The sequence below is a fragment of the Halichoerus grypus genome, chromosome 4, assembly GCF_964656455.1.
Source record: "Halichoerus grypus chromosome 4, mHalGry1.hap1.1, whole genome shotgun sequence".
In the NCBI taxonomy this organism is placed as follows: domain Eukaryota; kingdom Metazoa; phylum Chordata; class Mammalia; order Carnivora; family Phocidae; genus Halichoerus; species Halichoerus grypus.
In genome coordinates this window covers 76,406,289-76,429,125 of record NC_135715.1, presented here as the reverse complement: position 1 = coordinate 76,429,125, position 22,837 = coordinate 76,406,289, and the positions used below count along the sequence as shown (strand labels likewise).

General features: G+C 36.9%; 1 long non-coding RNA gene across 2 annotated transcripts; it reads right to left on the bottom strand.

Annotated features, from left to right (window-relative positions):
- Nucleotides 1-1,085: 1,085 nt before the first annotated feature.
- LOC144381594 (uncharacterized) lies at nt 1,086-22,767 on the bottom strand. Of its 2 annotated transcripts, none has more exons than XR_013447044.1 (4): nt 21,195-22,767; nt 17,770-17,924; nt 16,103-16,380; nt 1,086-1,828 (listed from the first exon to the last, which is right to left on the bottom strand). It is a non-coding gene; the product is annotated as an uncharacterized LOC144381594 (long non-coding RNA). The 2 variants fall into 2 exon arrangements; XR_013447043.1 differs by lacking the exon at nt 1,086-1,828 and adding an exon at nt 11,969-12,770.
- Nucleotides 22,768-22,837: the final 70 nt, after the last annotated feature.

Below are 22,837 nucleotides of genomic sequence, written 5' to 3'. Positions count from 1 at the left end.
CGGGGGGGGCACAATTCAGTGCATAATAGTATCATTCAGTGGTTTCCCATCACACCTCGAGAACAAGCCAATGTCTTTTTTTTTATTTAACCTATTTTTTTATTATGTTATGTTAATCACCATACATTACATCATTAGTTTTTGATGTAGTGTTCCATGATTCATTGTTTGCATATAACACCCAGTGCTCCATGCAGAACGTGCCCTCTTTAATACCCATCACCAGGCTATCCCATCCTCCCACCCCCCTCCCCTCTAGAACCCTCAGTTTGTTTTTCAGAGTCCATCGTCTCTCATGGTTCGTCTCCTCCTCCAATTTCCCCCCCTTCATTCTTCCCCTCCTGCTATCTTCTTCTCCTTCTTCTTCTTCTTCTTCTCCTCCTCCTCCTCCTCCTCCTCCTCCTCCTCCTCCTCCTCCTCCTCCTCCTCCTCCTCCTTCTTCTTCTTCTTCTTCTTCTTCTTCTTCTTCTTCTTCTTCTTCTTCTTCTTCTTCTTTTTCTTCTTTTTTCTTAAGCCAATGTCTTTTTACTGGCCAGCAAATATTACCTGATCTGGCCATTTTCATTTTTACGCTCTCCCTAGCTACTGTGCTCAAGTAAATTGGTCTCTTTGCTGTTTCTAAAACTAACAGGCACCATCCTATACTTGCTACTCTCTCTTTTACACAATAGTCTTTCCTGAAGGTTTTTACTAAAAGGCCACTTCTCCAGAAGATCCCCCCTACCTAATTTACAGGCTTGACCCTCGGTGACCATCTACACATCATAACCGCCTTTCCTGCTTTATTGTCTATAAAGGCATCTATCACCATCTCTCCTAATATTGACACGGCACGTATTTTACATATTTATGTGTTTATTGTCTGTCACTAAGCTTCATGGTGGCTGAGGTCTTTGTTTTATTCAGTACTATTCTCCATCATCTTGAACAGAAACAAGCATTCCCCTATCAAGGTGACAGAAATTCATGACTGTTTTCAAGGGCATACTGCTGATGGGAATTATAAACTATTTCTAGAACATACTTGGTCTTGGCCAATAAGTGACCTCCACTTTCTTCTACTTATTAATAAACTTTTACTGGTTCTTGGACATCTCTCTGGTTGCTGACTTTGCACAGCTACTCAAAATCCATTATTATTTCTTGTTTCCTTGCTTGTATACTTAGAACATGCTGAAATCAGCACATACAAATTCATAAATTCAGACCTCAAGGGGTTTTCTATGAAAGCCCATGGTTTATTGAGGTGTTGACATAAACACTAGTACTGCAAACAGAAATTCTAGATTAAAGAAGAGAACATTTATTGAGTGCCTCCCATGCCCTAGGCACTTAATAAATACACAATTTCATTGAACCCTTACAACAAGTCTATATATTTTTAATATACAAGTATCAGGTCTAATGATTTGATTGTCTCCTTTCAAACACAAAAGCCTATCTATTCCTTTAATATAACAAAATCTGCATTTTTTTTCTTCTGAGTGTGCCAAATTTATTTACAACCCTTGAAAATAAAAATATAATGATCCTGTATTTTATCTTCTCAAGCAAGCTAAAATTCTCCTGCCGGGACACCCCTCTATTCTCACACTTGTACACTTGAAAACACCCTGGATCTGGAGGCTCAGTTTAAGCAGGAACTCAGGCACGTACCCTCATCCAGCTATTTCTGGGGCAGAGGTTTGTGGCATTTTTCAGGAGGATTCCTTGGAGGTCTTCAACAATTTTCAAAATGCAGCATAAATGAGTCATTAAGAAGATGGATTGCTGAGTTCAAATCTCCACCCTTCCATTCTCCAGCTGTACGTCTTAGGAAAACACTTCTCTGTAAAACAGGAAGGATGATGCTGATGAGAACAATAGATAGTACTCACAGTGGTAAGAGGATTAAAATGAAATAATACATGGAAACAACCTAGAATTGTGGCACGACCTGTAAGAGCATTCAATAAATGTAAGTTGTATTTTGCAATTTGCTTTTCTCATTTGTACAAACACATCACAAATTTTTCTATCTCCTGATGACAAACATCTAGTTGATTTCTAATCTTTTACTTTAATAAACAGAGGCAGGTTAAACATTCTCACAATGTTTCCATGGGCTTATGTGAAAATTAGTCTAGTGTGTACACACAGAACAGAGTTTGCTGTTTAGGAAATGTTCATATGCGATGTATCTGGATGTTCCAAAATTGTTCTCTAATGTGTTCGTATCAACCTTTATTGACTCCAGTGGTATATGACACCCTCACCGTCATTTAATATTACCAGGCTTTATGAATGTGCCTCTCCAATGTGTGTAAAATGACGTCATCCTTCCACTTTCATTTCTGTGGCCATTAGCAAGGTTAAACATGTTTTCATTGTATTGGACTTTCAGATTTCCTTTTCTACCAATCACTCATCCACTATGATTTCTGCTGCATTTTATTGGTCAAGGAAATTCATGAAACCCACCTAGATTCAAAGGGAGGAAAAACAGAGTCCATCTCTAAATGGGTAAAGCACCTCACACACACACACAGAGGGAAGGAAGGAATTGGTGACCATCTGTCACAATCTATATTGCACCTTTTTCAGTTGTCTTGTTTGCCTTTTGCAAGTTTTTTAGCTAACTTTAGAGAAGTTATCTATACCTTCCAAATAATCATTCTTTGTAGGCTATGCATCACAAATATTATTTCCCCACACATGGCTGTTCCTGTCACACTTTACAGTGTCTTTGACTCATAGAAGTTTTCAGTGTTGCTGCTAGTACCCCGTCTTTAATTATTTTTTATTAAGGAGAAAGTTTCAGGGTTCAAGTTCGGTCTCAAAATATCTGTACAACTTCTTCGGCTTACTCAAGACTAAGCTGAGTAATACCAAAACTGTTTCATAACCATGTCCCAGCAAACAACACAAAATTATCTTGAATTCACAATCTACTCCAAATCTGACATATTCAATACTAAATCTAATCATAGTCAATGTCCTTCTTACTTTACTTTTTCTCAGTGCATAACATCCTAACAATATTCTTTTAAAAACTGCTTATAGGAAACCTGACACCACCTCTCATTTCCTTATGCTCCAAAGTGAGCTGTTAATTCGGCTTTAAGAAGTTCCTCATGCAGAATGTCTTTCTCTTTGTTTTTCTTCTCCTGCCTGGCACATTTCTTGACATAAAGTAGGCACGACTTGACTGTTTGCTTAATTGTATTTAATTGAATATATAAAACCAGGTTAAAGTGGTTTTAAAAGTTTATGAAGAATTTTTTTAAATCAATGAAGTTGAAGCCAAAGAAGTGAGAGTTAAGACTATAAAACATCTATTTTATTCCATCTAAAAAAATTCCTCATTATTCTGTTACAGATTATTGCAAAGCATTTTAAATGATTAAAAACAACAACAACAAAGAGCACAGGGGTAAAAATTTTAAGTATAGATCAAGAATTTGAGCCAATTTAGATTTTATTTTATTGCTAAAGTTAATGAACCTTTTAGACTGTAGTTTCAATATGAAATTATGATACTATTCTTGAAATCTGGTCATGACTATTCATGGTGAAGAAGTTTTAGGTTCACTGAATTTACATGTTGCAGAAAGTCACAGCTTGAAACCCCATAGCTAAGAAACCTTGTGACTTCTAATTCAAGTTAATTTATGTCATGAATTTCTAGATATGTAAATCTGTAATGGGAATTTTTATCTACAAAGACTGCAGTAATGAGAGTGACAACTGTTTGTTTTCTACCTTGGCTAGTGCCAGTTTCTGGGTTAACACATTTAATAATGTTTTTATACATTCATAAAATAGTTTAGGGCCTCTCATATGTTTGTTCCAGTGTCCTAAGCCATGACTTCTTAAATTTCTAGCATAGTCCAGAGGCTCCAAAGACTTTAATACATTTTTTGAAAGTGATTATTAGAAACGTATCTGAAAGATAATCTGACACTATGGATATGAAGTTATGGTAATCAAAGAAATTTTTTGAGAATCTTACAAAGGTCACAGACACTATCCAAACCCATGCACACCTACACAAAATTTTGTTTATAATTTTAGGAATCTCAAAGAATACTGAGGTCCAACTCTTAGAACGCAGGATAAGAATGTTTACCCTAGTCCAATCCCTTTGTTGGGGACCAAAGCCCAGAGAGGTGCAGGACCCAACAGTTCAGTGGCAGAGATGGACTGAAATCCAAACCTTTGCTGCCTGAAGTCAATACTCCTTTTTTCTGCACTGCACTCAGACTTAAAGGAGGTTACTAGAAACAAATCACAGGATTAGAATTCAAATTTCTCATTAGTTATGAAATGAACTCTAAATGAGATAAAAACTATTGGTATAATCATTGTAGCATAATATATTTAGAAGTGGAAGATGACCAAAACAAACTTATCAAAAGTGAGAGCCTAAGCATGAGTGGCCAAAATAAATCCCAGCAACTGAGCAGGGGTCATCAATAAAGGGGACTGAGGGAAGGGAAGAAGGAGAAGGGCAGATTAAGGAAGAGGAGACGGAAGGGCAGGGGAGGGAAGAAGAGAAGAGGGGAAGAGAGGGCAGAAATAGGAAAAAAGAGGAAGAATATGAGGTGCCAGGGAGGTGGCCAAAGGACTACGCTTCTTATAGTTATCTCTTCCTCACAACCTCCAAATCCTGAGATGGTTCTAAAACTCACAGAATGTTTAATGCGAGTGGTGGCTTTATGGAAACCTTTGAATGGACTAACTGCTTTTTTAGGGTGATGTAGGGGTCGAAACAAAACTGTAGGGTCTGAGAAAACCCTCTCTGACAACAGCACATAAAATAGTCCCCCCTTATCCATGAGGATATGTTCCAAGTCACCCAATGGATGCCTGAAACCATGGATAGTACCCAACTCTATACATACTAAGTTTTTTCCAGTACGTACCTATGATAAAGTTTAATTTATAATTTAGGCATTGTAAGAGATTAACAACAATAATAAAAAATAGAACAATTATAACAACATACTGTAGGAAAAGTTATGTGACTGTGGTTTCTCTCTCTCTTTCTCAAAATGTCTTATGGTACCATACTCGCTCTTCTTGTGAAGATGTGAGATGATAAGATGTGTGAGTGAGGAGATGACGTCAGGGGAATGACGTAGGCATCGTGAGGCTACTATTGACCTTCTGATGATAAGTCAGAAGGGGGATTATCTGCTTCCAGACAAACGTTGACTGGGGGTAACTGAAACCATTGGAAGCAAAACCACAACTAAGGGGAGACAACTGTATTTCCAAAGAAAGTTACAGAATCTTGTCTGGCAATGTTAGGATTAAATTAGTTATCCAAGAGATTGAAATGATGTAGGAATAAAACTGACTGAAGTCATCAAAATATGCTAAATATTTCTTCAGTATCTTTTAACCTGTGGTTCTTTGGTTTTTATTTGTTTTCTTCAATACCCTTCATGTTTTAAAATATCAGACACCATTAGAAACAAGAATTTCAGGTACTGAATTTAAACATATCTGTGAAATTCACTCATACACATGGATTTCATTAAGTTCAGTGAAGCAAATAAAATCTGTTGTTATGAAAGGGGCTTTTGACAGCTCATAATTACATAAAAATAAATGCATTTCTTGAAGAGTATAACAAAATTAAGATGTCAGCATTGATGGATCTCATAACTAAAATTTTCAAGAAGCACATTAAATCTCAGTAATTTCTTCTTGTTTTGTGTAGTTATATTAAAATGTTAACAATTTTGCAGCAACTTGACTATTTAATTTTTAACACATCATGAAAGTCAATTTCTAGAAGTGATAGATTCAAATATATTATATTAAAATCTGCTTGGTTAATTAAGCCATGAAAGATTAAGTTGGCAATTGCAACAGGAATTCAATTTAATTCAAAACCTGGGCTAAATGTATAGATTATAAGTAAATGATTGGCACTAACACTTATAAGGAAAGATTACAATATTGAAACTAAAAGTGTCATTATATAAGTTAAATGTTCATCAAAGAAATGGAAACTGGTATCTTCTGATGAGCTGTTCAAGTGGGTCAGTCAAGTTTAGGTGGGAAATTTTATAGACAAAGAACTTGAAGACTTGATGCAATCATGTCGGTGCAATAATTCAATAATTTTAATGCAATAATTCAAGTCCTACCACCAAAGAATAATGTAGGAAAATGGAGGCAATGCTTGGGGTTGATTTAAACAATCACCTAACTTTAGACTTTGTTTACACTGAGCTCTGATTATGAATCCAAATACTTCCATTTTGAAACTCAAATCCACATTTAGGATCAACAGTTACTGGGGTGCCTCTATGCTTCACCATTTCACCCTTCTTTCCCCTGCCTGTACATTTTCCCCATGCCCACAGCTTTTCTGTTCAGAATACCTTCTTCCTTTCTTCTGAGACTAATTTGTTGGCCCTTGTCAATCAGCTGTCAGGAGGACTGATTGGGAGGTAAATTAATTTCTAATCTATAAATAATTCTACCCAAACCCAGCACATTCCCTCTTTGTTCCCCCCAGCTGTATCTCAGAATGTCACAGACACAAAAACAGCCTGATGATGCTTGAACTTAATTGAAACCTCTGGGGAAATAATGATCTGAAAAACAGCTAATTTTCAGGGAATGAAACTTGTTGAAGACAAATTTTAAAAAAGACTCATACAATATTTCTATATTTTTATTTTCAGAAACCAATGCCCACTATCTGTAAGATGATTCTAAGCAAGTAGCCTTTCAGGTATAAGGTTTTATAAACATCAATTAATTATATATTTTGCTAACATTTCCATGATGCTATCAGGATTAGATTGGATTGGATTGGATTAGATTATCTGTGCATATAAATTTCCTAAATTACTAGAACTCATACAGCAATTCAATAATGTGGCAGGATACAAAATCAATGCACAGAAATCAGTTGCTTTCCTATACACTAACAATGTAACTTTAGAAAGAGAAATTAGGGAATCAATTCCATTTACAATAGCACCAAAAACCATAAGATACCTTGGAATAAACCTAACCAAAGAGGTGAAGGATCTATACTCTAGAAACTACAGAACACTTATGAAAGAAATTGAAGAAGACACAAAAAGATGGAAAAACATTCCATGCTCGTGGATCGGAAGAATAAACACTGTTAAGATGTCTGTGCTGCCCAGAGCAATCTATACTTTCAATGCCATCCCGATCAAAATACCATGGCATTTTTCAAAGTGCTAGAACAAGTAATTCTAAAATTTGTATGGAATCGGAAAAGACCCCAAATCGCCAAGGAAATGTTGAAAAAGAAAAACAAAGCTGGAGGCATCATGTTGCCTGATTTCAAGCTATATTACAAAGCAGTGATCACCAAGACAGCATGGTATTGGCACAAAAACAGACACATAGATCAATGGAACAGAATAGAGAGCCCAGATATGGACCCTCAAATCTATGGTCAACTAATCTTCAACAAAGCAGGAAAAAATATCCAATGGAAAAAAAGACAGTCTCTTCAATAAATGGTGCTGGGAAAATTGGACCACTATATACAGAAGAATGAAACTCAACCATTCACTTACACCATACACAAAGATAAACTCTAAATGGGTGAAAGACCTCAATGTGAGACAGGAATCCATCAAAGTCCTAGAGGAGAACAGAGGCAGTAACCTCTTCGACATCAGCCACAGCAACTTCTTTCAAGACATGTCTCCAAAGGCAAGGGAAACAAAAGCTAGAAAATGAACTTTTGGGACTTCATCAAGATAAAAAGCTTCTGCAGAGCAAAGGAAACAATCAACAAAACAAAGAGGCAACCCACAGAATGGGAGAAGATATTTGCAAATGACACTACAGATAAAGGGCTGATATCCAAGATCTATAAAGAACTTCTCAAACTCAACACCCAAAAAACAATCCATGAGAGACTGTGGACTCCGAGAAACAAACTGAGGGTTTAAGAGGGGAGGAGGTGGGGGGATGGGTTAGCCCGGGGATGGGTATTAAGGAGGGCACATACTGCATGGAGCACTGGGTGTTACACGAAAACAATGAAATTAGTCAAAAACTAATGATGTATTGTATGGTGACTAACATAACATAATAAAATAAAATAAATTTTAAAAAAAACAAATAAGTCAAAACTATGGGCAAATGCATATTTTGCTATTTAATTTAATGACATTATCACCAATATCTTCATTAGAAACCATTAATTAGTGTTCTTTGTTGTTTTTGTTACCAGTCTTCTTTCATACTATGTCTTTTGAGTTACTTGAAGGATAAGTAGGATTTTCCCAGATCAAGAAGGTAGTGTAGCACATTCTTGGTGGTGATAGTAGCAAGATTCTTTTTGGTAAATATTGGTAGCCAGCAATAATCAGGGTAGGTAAGTATTATAGGTTTCACTTAAATCCTAGTCTCAGATCGAAATCTATCACACATACATTCATTACAGAATAGACATGAAATAGTTCTATAACCAGGGCTGTAAATTATTTGAAGTCCACAGCACCTTTCACAAAGGTTCACCCAAAGCAAATGTGACAATATTCTCATTATAGAATTTTGTTAACCATATTTCACAGTCAGGCATCAATTATCTTCCAAATTGGTGGCTGAACATGAGACCACCTAGCAACCCAATCCAAAACTCCACTCTTGGCTACTTGACTCTCAACATTCTAGTGTACTCATGCAATTCTGCAAATATGCTTAAAATGTTTCTAGTCAATCTATATATCTTAAGCAATGTGAATTTTGCCTGTAAACACCACTTCCATAACCCAATTCGCTTACCAACAAGCCACACTTTTCACCAATAGAAACCCATTTCTAACACCCATTATGTTACCTTACTGGCTGAATAGAGAGATAGCTGAAACACTGTGGTAGCTACTCCATGAATGTGGTGCTTTCGGGGAGGGAAGGAACACAGTGAAGGAGGACAGGGTAAAAAGACTTCTCTAAATACCCCTTGATTTATAGATTTGACACTGGAATTGTGAAATTGATTTACATATTTGGTTAAAAAAAAAAAGAACCTCCCAAAGAACCTTAACTTGTTCTCAGTAACCATGCTGCTGATAAAACTATTGGTACTGGGATCCTGAAATTGACATTATCCTGTATGAGCCAATGAGCCAATGATTACAGTCTTTGGTACACATGCAACAGAAATGTTTGCACAGTGTACCAGAAGACATGTACAAGATTATTCATACAGCCAAAGGGGGAAATAAGACAAATGTCCATCAACAGTAAAACAAATTGTGTTCTAACTATCCAATTGTAATACAAAACAACAAAAATGAACTGCAGCTATTTGCAACAATACAAATGAGGTTCATAAACAGTAATACGCAGAGGAAGCCAAATACAAATCAATCTATCATCTATTTATCTATCATCTCTCTGTCATCTATGTGTCATAGGCTTTCATTTAAAATTCCCAAGACAGATAAAACTGAACTTTTTCTTCTTGTTAGAAATCAAGATATTGGTTGGCACTTAGTAAGAAAGAGGGAGCCATACCTGAGAATGAGCACAAGCGAGTTTACTAGCATGCTGATAAACTTCTGCTTGTTGATCTGAATGTTGGATATGTGGACATTCACAATGTGATACCTCCTTGAGTTTTACCTTTATGCTCTGTGCTCTATTCTGTATTTTATTTTATTTAAAATTCCTTTTAAGGAAACAGCTGCATTGATTTACATTTAAAATGTTCACATTTTTTAAAATTTGATTTAAAAGAGATTGTAGGGTTTAAAACCAAATCGTTAGAGATTTTAAGATAGAATCCACAATATTATCAATCCATACTCTCATCAGATGCAGCTCTGAGAATTTTCTAAAGGAAATTTTCTGAAGAAAATATTTCATCACCTAAGAAAGAGCGTATTCCACAATCACTGCCTCAGCTTCACTATGCAGTGTGTTACACTTCTCCTGGATGTCTACTCAGATAATATGATTATTTAATTTAATAATAATAACATAATGTGGAAAGTTTGCTGTTGTTTATAGCCATACAGAATAGAAAAATGAAAGAGGTAGTTCAAAGCAAAATAGGAAGAATGAACTCTGGCCAAGGTTACTGTCTGAAAAGTAATATGCAGGAGTCTGGTTCAGTTAAAGGGTATTCTACTCTGGGCCTGTAACTCATAGACATATCTTGGCAATTTTACTTTTTATCCCTATGAAAGTAAATGAATCAAAAACTGAGAATCTCAAGAGAAAGTTTGGTAAAAAGGATTTTCAAAGTTTCCATTAAATGGACTAAAGATGCCGCTTAGAGACCTTGAGCCACTGGGTCTCCTCTTTTCTTGGTGAAAATGTCACTTTTCTGACTTTAAGTTTGGTTCAAGAAACAGGATAGCTTAAAGTTTATTTACCCTAAAAGGTAAATATTAGGTAGAGCGAGGCATCAGTTCTTCCTGAATAGTGCAGAAAATCCAAGTTGAAAGAATCACGGTACAGCTCATAATGAAGCTTCTCCATTCCAGCAACATCCCACCTCGCCCAGATGTCCAGTCCCTCACATCTGTGCCCTCACCTCTATTTCAAACACCCCACCTTGGGCAGCGAAGGTGGGGAGAAAGCATGCTGAGAGCCACAATGCATATGCCTGAGCTCTGCATTGCTGCACTTTTGTCAACTTCCAATAGGATGAATCTTGCAGCACATGAAGGGGTGAGTGGGAACTCTTCTGTCTATCTCTGCCCACCTCATAAGTCAGCAATTACCACAACAAACTGAGCCTTGAACAAAACTCACACAGTGGAGAATGTGTATTGACAAAGCTTTATTATCTGCTGTTGCTTTAAAGTACCCATGGAAACAACAAAACATATGATATTTGACCAGCTGTTCGTGACCTGGTTGAGTAGCAATTATTTCTTACATGGTAATGGACATGGCTCGTACTCACAGTGAAGATTATCCAGGGAATCCCATGTTGAGGGAGTAAGGTCAAGCTCACTGTCAGCTCAATGATGGACTATGAAATACCCACCCCCTCTATATGCAGAAAACAATGGGCACTCCTGCAATTTTTTCTCTTTGGATAGTTAACAAGTACTACTGATGGGATTACCTGCAACTGTGATCTTGGTAGTTATGGCACTTTCATTGTAAATGAAGGATGGAATTATTGCCTAAACCCTACCAATTTTTTTTTTTCCTGGCTGAATTCAAGACTGGTGGAACTGCTTCCTGGTATGAATGGTGGCCCAGGATATCAAGGTGAAGTGTACTCATATCTTGCCATCACTATAGCGTTAATCAATGTGGGAAAAGGAAGGATGTTTCCCTTTTAAACATTATTCCAAATAGTTAGAAAATTTGGATTCATAATAATAGATATGTAAACTACTATTTAAATTTTGGAGAAGTCTACACGGATGAACTAACTAGAATGAAACTCTGAAATGCTAACAATGGTTGTATTAGGTTAATGGGTGTTCAAATTTGTTTCTATGTCTCTATTTTCCAAATGCTCTGTAGTAAGATTAACTTATTTTAATTATTTAAAAAATAAATATGTTAGTAGATATTATATATGAAAAATATATCCTAGGAATAATGGAATCAAAATTACATATATATCTATATACCCATATATATAAATATAAAAATGTAGTTAATTAGTTAGTATGTTAACATCATTTCACCTAAATAGTAGAAAAGCAGGCAACCTTTTCTACATGAACAAATAAAATCAGTATCTTAATTTTAATGCTATCTTTCATATGTCATTTTAGCTTTTGTTTCAATTATTTATATGAATATAATTGCTTCACATATCCACCTTTAATAATCATCTTCTAACATTATATTGATGCTTTTGTTATATCTAATGAATTTAATTGAATTTAGTTGAGTTTTTAAATTTTACATTATTTTAAAATACGTAGTATAGTTTCCTGAGATTAAGAATTCCTCATATCAGTGAGATCATATGATACATGTCTTTCTCTGATTGACTTATTTCTTAATCTCAGGAAACAAACTGAGGGTTGCTGGAGTGGTGGAGGGTGGGAGGGATGGGGTGGCTGGGTGATAGACATTGGGGAGGGTATGTGCTATGGTGAGCGCTGTGAATTGTGTGAGACTGTTGAATCATGGGCCTGTACCTCTGAAACAAATAATATGTTAAAAAAAAAAAGAAGAAGAAGAAGAAAAAGAAGAATATAGCAGGAAGGGAAGAATGAACGGGGGGGGAATCGGAGGGGGAGACGAACCATGATAGACTATGGACTCTGAGAAACAAACTGAGGGTTCTAGAGGGGAAGGGGGTGGGGGGATGGGCTAGCCCGGTGATGGGTATTAAAGAGGGCATGTACTGAATGGAGCACTGGGTGTTATGCACAAACAATGAATCATGGAACACTAAATCTAAAACTAATGATGTAATGTATGGGGATTAACATAACAATAAAAAAATTAAAAAAAAAAAAATACCATTTGATCCAACAATTTCACTATTGGGTATTTACCCAAAGAAAAAAAAATCCTCTTTTTTTTTTATGATCCTTGAGCATTCAAAAACATGTGTATTTCCTGATGATGGGGTATCATTTCATCAAATACATTATTCAGATCTCCTCCCATGATCCATGACAACAAACCAAGTGGCCTGAGTCCAACTTCTTTCCTCAAGTGGCTGACTCAGTGTCCCATCAAAGATTCCATGGATGACTGCACTTACATGATTAGTGGAACCTAATCACATTGAGACACCAGCTTCAGCATAGTCTGGAAATCTAGTTTTCAGCTTTTCTACATCTCTATGAGAGAAGAGGATAGGGAAAATGTGAATTTGCAAATCCAGAGTCCATTATATTGTCATTGTACTTTTTTTGTTTCTGTTAAATTACATTTCTCTTTTAATTTTTTTAAAAAACTTTAACATGTTTAGTTTGTTCCATTATTTGTTTCATTTTTTTTTCCCTCAAATAGCCAAAAATAATCCTATTTTTGGTGATTTAGGATTTTGAAGTTATACAGCTAATTTTATTCTAATGATTTTATCATTATAAAAAATTACATTCTTCTGTCACCATGAGGAATAAATTAGTTTTTGTAGACTCTCCCATAAGAAACAGAACTTTATCATATTTTTATTCCCTTCACCACTCCCTTTCAATGTTTAATATTTTTCTTAAATATTCAGTATTTGTAGAGATAATACATGGTGGTATAGTTTTGTAGTCCTCATGCATTTGAAAATATTCCTCTTGCTATTTGACATAATTTTATATTAGCAGAAGTCAGATTCTACTAAATCATAAACCTGAAAATGTGTTTATTATCTTCCAATATTTAATATTAACAAAAAAATTCTAAAGTAAAGCTGATTCCATCTCCTTACTAGCCATTTATACTTCTCCCAATTATTGCCAATAAATTCTCTTTTCTATTGAAGTATAGTGGACATACATATTATATTAGTGTCAGGTGTACAACACATTGATTTGACATCTATATACATTATGAAATGCTCACCACGATAAATGTAGTCACCATCTGTCACCATACAAAGTTATTACAATGTTATTGACTATATTCCCCATGTTGTACTTTATATCCATATGGCTTATTTATTTTATAATTAGAAGTTTGTTTTTGTTATTCAAAAAAAATATGATCTCTTTAATTGTGATTTAAATGTGGTAAAATTTTAACGAAATAGTCACAGTTTTCTTCATTTTAAGAGAAATTTTCTCATTTTTTTTTCCCACTGCTACATCTCTTCCTCCATCAGGCCCATCTTCCTTCTCTTACTCCCATTATGGACTTACTGTATCTTCAGAATCTATCACCTAAGTAGTTTGCCTTTCCATCCCAAATTACTCTTTATTTCTTTAATTCCATGTTATGAGAAGAATTTCTCTCTTATTCAGTTGTACATAGATTTTTTTTTCCTTTTTACTTAAGTGCTGGTAATACTTGGACTCATCACTCATTCAAAGACTTTAGGCCTCTCTTTTGGTCTGTTAAGTTTTATTTTTTTCAGATAGGCATAATTGAGACCTGTTAATGCTGAAATCATTCCTCATGCCAGATGTCACAAAAGAGATTTTGATGAATTGTTTTGTGGTATTAATAGTGAATGATTGAGAAACAAGAAAAAAGAAAATTTTAGAAGTGAAAACATCAAATAAAGAAAAAAATCTGGGACGCCTGGGTGGCTCAGTCGGTTAAGCGTCTGCCTTCGGCTCAGGTCATGATCCCAGGGTCCTGGGATCGAGTCCCACATCGGGCTCCCTGCTCCGCGAGGAGCCTGCTTCTCCCTCTGCCTCTGTCTCTCATGAATAAATAAATAAAATCTTTAAAAAAAAAAAAAAAAAAAAAAAGAAAAAAATCTGAAATGAAATGAGATGAGTAAGTGGAAAAGAAAAACAGATGGTAGACAGAAGTAAAAGAAGCAAAGTTGATGGAAAGAAAAAGAAAATGAAGAGAAATCACAAAGTAACACAAAACAGAAAAGAGTGGAATAGGGAGAGAAAGAGAAAGTTGAAATAAAAATGTCTGTTAATACAAAAAGGTGAAGGAGGAAAGAGAAGAGAGTTGAGAAGGACTGGGAATCACATATAGTATATAACATTACTATGCCTCTGGAAATTACTTTATTACAACAATTTGTAAATTATATTAAAATTGATTAACTTGAGTTAGTGAAGTTTCATGGTGGCACAAGATGATGGCTATCATTTTAACTATTCTAAATTAAGGTTATTAATTCTAAGAAATGGATAGGGGTTTCTTCTGTGAAAAATTCAGTGAAAATATACAGTGAATAAAGTATAAGAAATGTAGAAAGCTAACAGGAAAAGGACTAAAGGTCTATTATACTATTAGATAAATAATTGTCAGGAATAATGTATTCTGTCAAGCTGCAGTTATTACTTTTAGACACTGAGGCACACTTAATATATTGAAAGAATAATACACAAATGATGTTAGGGGCATAAAGAGTCCATTGTGTTTCAGAATATGTTTGAACGTGTTGTTCCCAACACGTTCATGCACTGCAAAAAATCTGGGCCATTAACTTTTATTATCACATTATCAAAATGATTTCAATAACGTGAAAGCAAATAGAAGAGATCTAAAGAAATGTAAGGGTGCATTTCAATGAAACTTCAAAGTCTATCGCTACATAGCAAATCATTTAACAGACCATCTCTCATGGATGTTATGAGATTAGAAATGAAAAAATAGATGTGAAAGCTTTGAAAATGAAAATCATCTATAAAACCAAATGTTACTATGGTTAAGGAATGAATTTCAAGGAGAAATTGGAAATGTTCGCTACAGAAAATAACTGAATTGGACAAAAGAAAAAGGCAAGTGACTATGTGATCATTGCACACAGTACTTGTTATTAATGATGGCCTGTTGGAATGTTGAAACAAAATACTCTTGCATTGCTCATTGATTTCATTAAGGATACTAAAAAGAAATATTTTGAAATATTTCAAGCATATAAAAAATAAGAGTGTGTAAAGATCATCTGGAATACCCATCATCTTTGATAGGTACAGGAATATTTTTTAAAGTATTCTTATTTATTGTTTAATATATTTGTTACACCAATAAAATACTATAGAAATCCAATAAAATACTATAGAAATAGTATTTGACTTTAAAGAGACATCTGTCCCTGGGAATCATGATTTATAATGCGATATTCAGATTTAACAAGAAAATCATGCAGAATATACACATAGATAGCCATGAATCAGTTAGGGAGCTGTATTTCCGAGTCAGGACCAAATGACCCAGCAGAGTTAGGGAAGCATGACCCAGCTTAAAAACCCAGTGTCTTAGCAAAAGAAAGAAAGTGTAACTGTTGTAAATGTAATAGAAGTGTCAGTCCACATGAAGTAATTTAATCAAACCACAAAGCATAAATCTTTTTGTTTTGGAATTATGTAAAACTTACTGAGTTTTTAAGGTAGAGAATGAAAACTCAACAATAAAATCTGGCACTATTAAATTGTACTAAGTCTTAAGTTAATCAATATCCCACCTGTGTGGTAGATCGCATTATTGTTTCAAACTATTTGTTTTAGACTTTAGGCTCTAAATAATTTAGGGGATTATGCACACCTACCTGTGACCAAGTGACCTGCAGTGTCTTGTGAGGGACAAGCATAGACGTTGAGGCTCGGTTGATATGAAGTTTGGGAAGGTGACTTCCTTTGGAATATGAATACTTGGGTTGACATATGCCAGGTTGAAACAGGAGCTTTGAGATGCATTGTGTGTTTCCATCCACCCTCTTGATTTTTTCCTGAAGGACAGCTGGCCTCCAATAAGGGCTACTCCTTTAACCTGGATCCAGGAACGAGAAAACCTATGACAGCAGCAACAGCAGTCCAGCTGCAATGACTGACATACAACATGAGAGAAAAGTAGGTATTTGTGTAAGTCACTGCCTTACAAAAAAAGTAACCATGCTATTAAATGCCACCACTAATAATATTTCCAGGTCCTCCTATACACCACCAACCACTTTCTCAAACCACACCTATGCCAAGTATCCTGGACAAAATAACATGAAGAAAGTCAACTCAAAAGTACCTCCACCTCCTGCTTTTGAGACTTTCATGAATACACACAAATTTCAATCAGAAATACGAGTGGTAAATACCCCAGTCCAAGAATATATGGCCCATATATGAATTGGCTATGACTTGTGCCAATGCTTAAGTCCCCTTTCCATCTGCCAAGTATTTCTTGGACACCTGGTCCCACTTGTGCCTATAAAGCAGTCTGTCACCTGCAGTCACTGTGATGCACCCAGCCTGTTTTCCCCAGCTTGCATTTAACTATGTTAAGGGACATGCCTCTGACTCTCCCTTGGCTTCTGGTCCTCAGGGCTTCAGGACATCGATGGGGGCCCCCTGCCTGAAGTGTGTCAACTTTGGGTCAGTTAGTTACAAGGCCCTGGAGTGATTCTCCTTGGGCATAAAGCCCCGTAAAGTCCCTTTTGAATAGTTTTATCATCTTTTGCTTTGAGAAAATTTTTGACACTACATGAATAAGTGAGGAAAAAAATCAAGGGAAAACATTAATTTTTCTAATAAAGTCTAATATTAAGTTTAAAGAATATATTTTATTTTGAAATAATTTAACACAGTTGGATATTAAAATAACCTTCTTGAAATATTAGATAGTAATAGAAGAGAAATTGTTGTTTTAATGGTTCTTTCTGGCAAAAGTAAAAAATATAACCTCTTATGTAGTCCTATATTGTTTAAATTGAAATTTTACTGTCAAAACTCTGGCCTACACAAGCAGAGTCCCACAGTATTATATGTGTCTAATCATTTTTTCTCACAAGCTCATTGAGTATTTGCAAAGATCCACTACTCTATTAAAAGCACACCACATTACATGTATATTTCAAGTTCTACATTATATGAGTGTGAACATGGTATTTAAATATTATATATAAATGAATATATACATGCATATGAACATGAAGCACTTTACAACAACTGTCAGCTAATTAGGATATTTAAAAGTATCTTCCTTACCCTTAACTTTTTGTTGGAGTAACCAGTGAAAAGTGGCCCATATTAGCATTGAAAAAAAGAAAAGATGGCCTACCTAAAAAATAACTTCCTAGATACTAGGAACTGTGCTCTGGTTTTATAAACATTAACTCGCATATTTCTTACAACATTCCTATGACTTAACTTCCAATTTTTACTCTCATATTATACACTAGGAAGTAGAGATGTAAGACTTTAAGTAACTTAACAAAGGTCTTACAGTGACCAGCAGAAAGAGATCACAGCCCATGATTTCTGGACCCAGAGAGACTCTTCACATGACACGAGGCTGCCTTTACATACTCAGGTTGCTGATGTTCAGAATCATTCACTTGCAGTGCTACGGTGCTTTTAGGAGCAGGGAGGGCACATGGCCTACAGGGAAGAAATGCAGGCACATTCAAAACTCTAGCCTTTCTTGGGACACGCTCCTAATATAGAAAACTGAACATTTAAAATAAAACCGAAAAAAAAGTACTTTTAAAGGTTAATTTAAAAAAATAAATTTTAGGGATCATTTCGTGCAACAGTTTCAATCATAGATGAAAAGTGTTGGGCCCAAACAGATAGATCTCAGCACGGAAAAAATCGCTGGGTGTAGGAATTGAATTTAAAATAAGAGGACCCCTGGCACAAAGTTCAATGTTCTTTTATCACATCATGGTGTCCCTCTGAATTTTAAAGTCACAATTGATAATTCTGACACACTGTACCAATTTACACATAAACACAGTCACAGAAAGAACCCTTGGCTTGCAGTCTGTCTTATGAAATACAGTGCAAAGAATAAAAAAAGAACCAGAGACATTATCACAGAAGGAAATATGTCAGAGAGGGAATGGATTTTATAGAAGTGACCTGAGACCTTATTCTCATTTAGTTTTAATTACCGAAAAAGAAAAGGTAAAAGCAGAAACAATGGCTTTTCTCCTTTCTTACTTCTGCCCAACATCATGGGAGTGTGTTACTATTTTTATTTATAAACACTTTTTTTAGTAGCTTTATTCAGATATAATTAGAAGACCATACACATTCACCTTACTTAAAGTATTCAATTAAGAGACTTTTAGGGGCACCTGGGTGGCTCAGTCGGCTAAGCATCTGCCTTTGGCTCAGGTCATGTTCCCAGGGTCCTGGGACTGAGCCCCGAGTCAGGCTCCTTGCTCAGTGGGGACCCTGCTTCTCCCTCTCCCTCTGCCTGCCACTCCCCCTGCTTGTGCACTCTCTCTCTCTCTCTCTTTCTCTGTCAAATAAATAAATAAATTCTTTTAAAAAAGAGAGAGACTTTTAGTATAACCACAGAGGTGTGGGATGATCACCACAATCTCAGTAACATATTATTACCCACTCAATGTCTTTTCCAGACATTTCACGTAAGTCGAATAACACAGTGTGATCTTTTGTGACTAGTTTCTGCCACGCTGCATGTTTTCAAGGTCCATCCATATTGTAGCACGTATCAGCACTTCATTCCTTTTTACAGCTGGATAACATTCCATTGTATGGACAGACCACATTTTTTAAATTCATCCATTAGTAGACAAACATTTCCGTTGTTTCTGGATTTGGGCTCTTCTGAATATGCTACTGTAAACACCTGTATACAAGTTTTTGTGTGAAAATATGTTTTTATGTCTCTTGGTGTACTCAGAATTGCACCGCATCCTTGCCAACATTTGCTATTACTCGTCTTTTTTTTTTAATTATTATTACAGCCTTTCTAGGGGGTGTGAAGTGGTATCTCATTGTGATTTTGGCTTGTATTTCCTTAATGGTTAGTAATGTTGAGCATCTTTTCATGCACTTACTGGTCATTTGTGTATTTTCTCTGGAGAAATATCTATTCAGATCTTTTGCCTATTTTTCATTGGGTTGTCTTTTTCCTAAGTTGTAAAAGTTCTTTCTATATCTGGTTATAAGTCTCTTGTTAGATATATGATTTGCAAATATTTTCTCCTGTTCCATATGTGTTTTTTTTCACTTTCTTGATGGTGTAATTTGCAGCACAAACATTTTTAACTTTGGTGAGGCCCAATTTGTCATTTTTTTCATTTGTTGCTTATGATTTGCCTCACCCAAGGTTCCAAGGATTTACTCTAATGTTTTCTCCTGAGAGTCTTTTCTTTAAGCTCCTGTATTGAGGCCAATGATCCATTTTAAGTTAACTTTTGTGCACGGTTTAAAGAAGGGAACACACTTCATTCTTTTGCATTTGTTTGCATATATCATGTAAATTATATAATTTGTCAGCATACAGTTGTTTACAGTATTCCTTTATAATCCTTTTCTCTAGGGTTGATGATGGTCCCTCTATTACTCCTGACTTTGGGAATCTGAGTCTTCTCTTTTCTTTCTTGGTCAGTTTAGCCTCCGAGACTTTTTTCCCTGACATCCCTGTTAAGCTTCTGGCTGGTTCGCCTTGGTGAATATACTCAGTTCTGAGCCTCCGCTAACTGCTAGTGGATTTCTCTGTTATTTTTAACAACACCTGGGCATAAACTGTTCCACTGTTGGATCCAATTACAGTCCAGCCCCTTTGCATGGGCAATGTTTGAGGTCAGTCTCTGAGGCTTCTTCCACTCCAGGAGGGCTCCTTTTTCCCCCGTCGTTTTCTCTGTTAAATTTCTAGCTGGTCTACCATTTATTTAGCTTTTTGCTATCACAGAGTTCCCATCCTTCTCTTAATTGCTTATTACCAAGATCTCCAGTGTTTTTGACAGTGCCCTTAGGTATGAACTTCCCCACGATCTCTTCCAAATAAAATCCGTCCTCTTAGGCAGAGCTATGGTGCATGGTACAGCCTGTCTTCCCCACTGCACAGAACCTCTGCCCTGCTGCCCCAGACCTGGAGGCTGGAAGCAGCCTTTTTTTTTTTCAGACTGACACTTCTGTTCTCTGAGCAGGGGTCACAGATTGGGGTCTGAAGCCCTTGGTATTCTGTTTTCCTCTCCCAACGTGGAACCTCCACGCTATGAGTGAGCTACGGCGGGGACAGTAGTAGTAGCCCAATATTCTTAACCCCTCTATACCTGGGGTAGGGCTTCCACCCCACAGTGGTGGTTGGGTAGGTGGAAAGCCCCACACCTCTCAGCTACATCTGCCTGGAATAATGCTTATGGGGGATTGGGGCTGAAAATGGTGGAGGCCTGGCCCTCCCAGGGAGAAGCCCATATCCCAGACCCAGAACTGGGGGAGAGAGGCCATCTTCTCTCCTGCACTCATTCAGATTAGAGCTTCCAGGACATTGAGCTGGGAGCTGGAAGAGTGGGTTGTGGCCCAGATTTTTGCTCTTCTTACCAAGATTTAGTAGATTCTCACGAATACATGTTTCTTCATTTGCTGTATGCCCTTGGGACAATTTCTAGAGACTTCAAATGATTTTTTTTAAATATTTTCACCACTTAATGGTTGTTTCACTGGGGAGAGGGTGAGCAGAGATTCTCATTTCATTCCGATACTTCTCTTATTTGGATGTAGATTTATCTTTCCTTTTTAAATTTCTATTTGTTTTACAATGTAATATGTTAATTTATGCATATATTATATATTCAGAAATGCATATATTTTACAAATAAATATCCACGTACTGGGTTGCTCAAAATATTTTTTACTGATAAGGTGCTCTATCAAACTGAGCCTTCACACCATGCCACACACTCCTGGTTTTTTTCCCCATACTGCTTTGGATATATTTAGTTTTTCTGCCAGGAGAATGATGGCAAGTGCTCTGGATCCTCAGTGTTCTCACCATCCACAGCATCGAGCTGTTGCCAGTTACTTCTTTCTAAGCCAACAAAAGAGAAGCCTGGTGATGGGTATTAAAGAGGGCACATACTGAATGGAGCACTGGGTGTTATACGCAAACAATGAATCATGGAACACTACATCAAAAACTAATGATGTAATGTATGGTGATTAACATAACATAATAAAAGAAAAAGAGAGAGAGAGAAGTCCTGACTCAGATCATGTTAGTTTTGGCAACTAAAATGCATTAATAACTTTTGAATTCTTTGACACAAATATATAAACTGAAACCTTTACTAGATAGTAGGGACATTTTTAGAGCAACAATTCACAGTTCTTTTCATTATGCTGCCTGTGAAGCAGAAAGAAAATGATTCATATATCCTTAGTGGTATATCTCAGCCTTTGTCAATCTTATCTAACCTTGTGAGAGTAAAGTTTTTAAAAGAAATGGTTGTCACTATCACATATGAAGTAGAGAATAATTAACGAAGATTTTCTCGCAATTATCCATTTCGTTACATGAAAAACATGTGTAAATTCCCCAGCACCTTTATGTTTCCATTTGGTTCCAAACATAGTAGCATATCTCCCATCTAAAAAAAATCGTAAAATACACCAAAATGATCCTTTCAGGAATGAGCGAATTTACCTCCAAGCACATTCACCAAACATGTTCAGATACCCATACCATTCTCCAGACACAAAACTGCTAAAAACCAGTCACCCTCCTGTGTAGATGAAGGGGTCCTAGTGTACGTGTGGAGGTCAACCAGAAAATAAATGACTGAAATACACAAGCACTAATAGGATAACTATATACCGTATAAACACAGTTGAGCGAACCTCTTCAGGCCTTGAGAAAAACAGTAAAAGAGGCTTCTTAAAAGTAATGGGTCAGCACTCACTACTTCCGAGCCTGATTCAAAGAGCTAATAAGGTGTGGCAATATTTTTGCCACCTCCACATTTCTGCAAATCCCGAGGGATGCCTCCTAGCGGCGGGACCTGGCCCTTGCTTTGCTAGAGTCTAGGAGGAAACCGCGCAGCTCTGAAGCCTAGGTGGTTCTCGGCCAGGCTCTAGAGTCTCGTGAATGAACAATTCCCTCAACAGGGACGCCCTAAAACGCCTTAGATTAGGAAGGCGCTGACTGTTGTAATTGCAAGGGACTAGGAGCCCAGGTGGGAAAATGAGTTCTTCCCTCGAGCTCCAAGCCCGGGATGCGGTAGGCAGACGCAGTTGGACCGAAGGGGAAAAGAGGGAAGGCGCCCCCCGCGGGCAGCCAAAGAGGAGCCGGCTGCGAGCGGGTGTCTACGAGTGCCCTGCTCAGCGACCCGCGCGCGTGCGCGACCGTGGGGGGGCGAGCAGAGGGCGGGGAGGCCGCGGTGGGCGCGATTGGAGCGCGGGGACAGGAGGTCCTGGACGTGGAGGGGCGGGGGAGGCAATGGGGGCGCAGGGGTGTGCGGGGCGTGCGAAGGTGGGACGGGAAGGACGGAGGGAGTCATGCAGGGGCGCGGGCCGTCGTGGGAGGGGCACAGGGG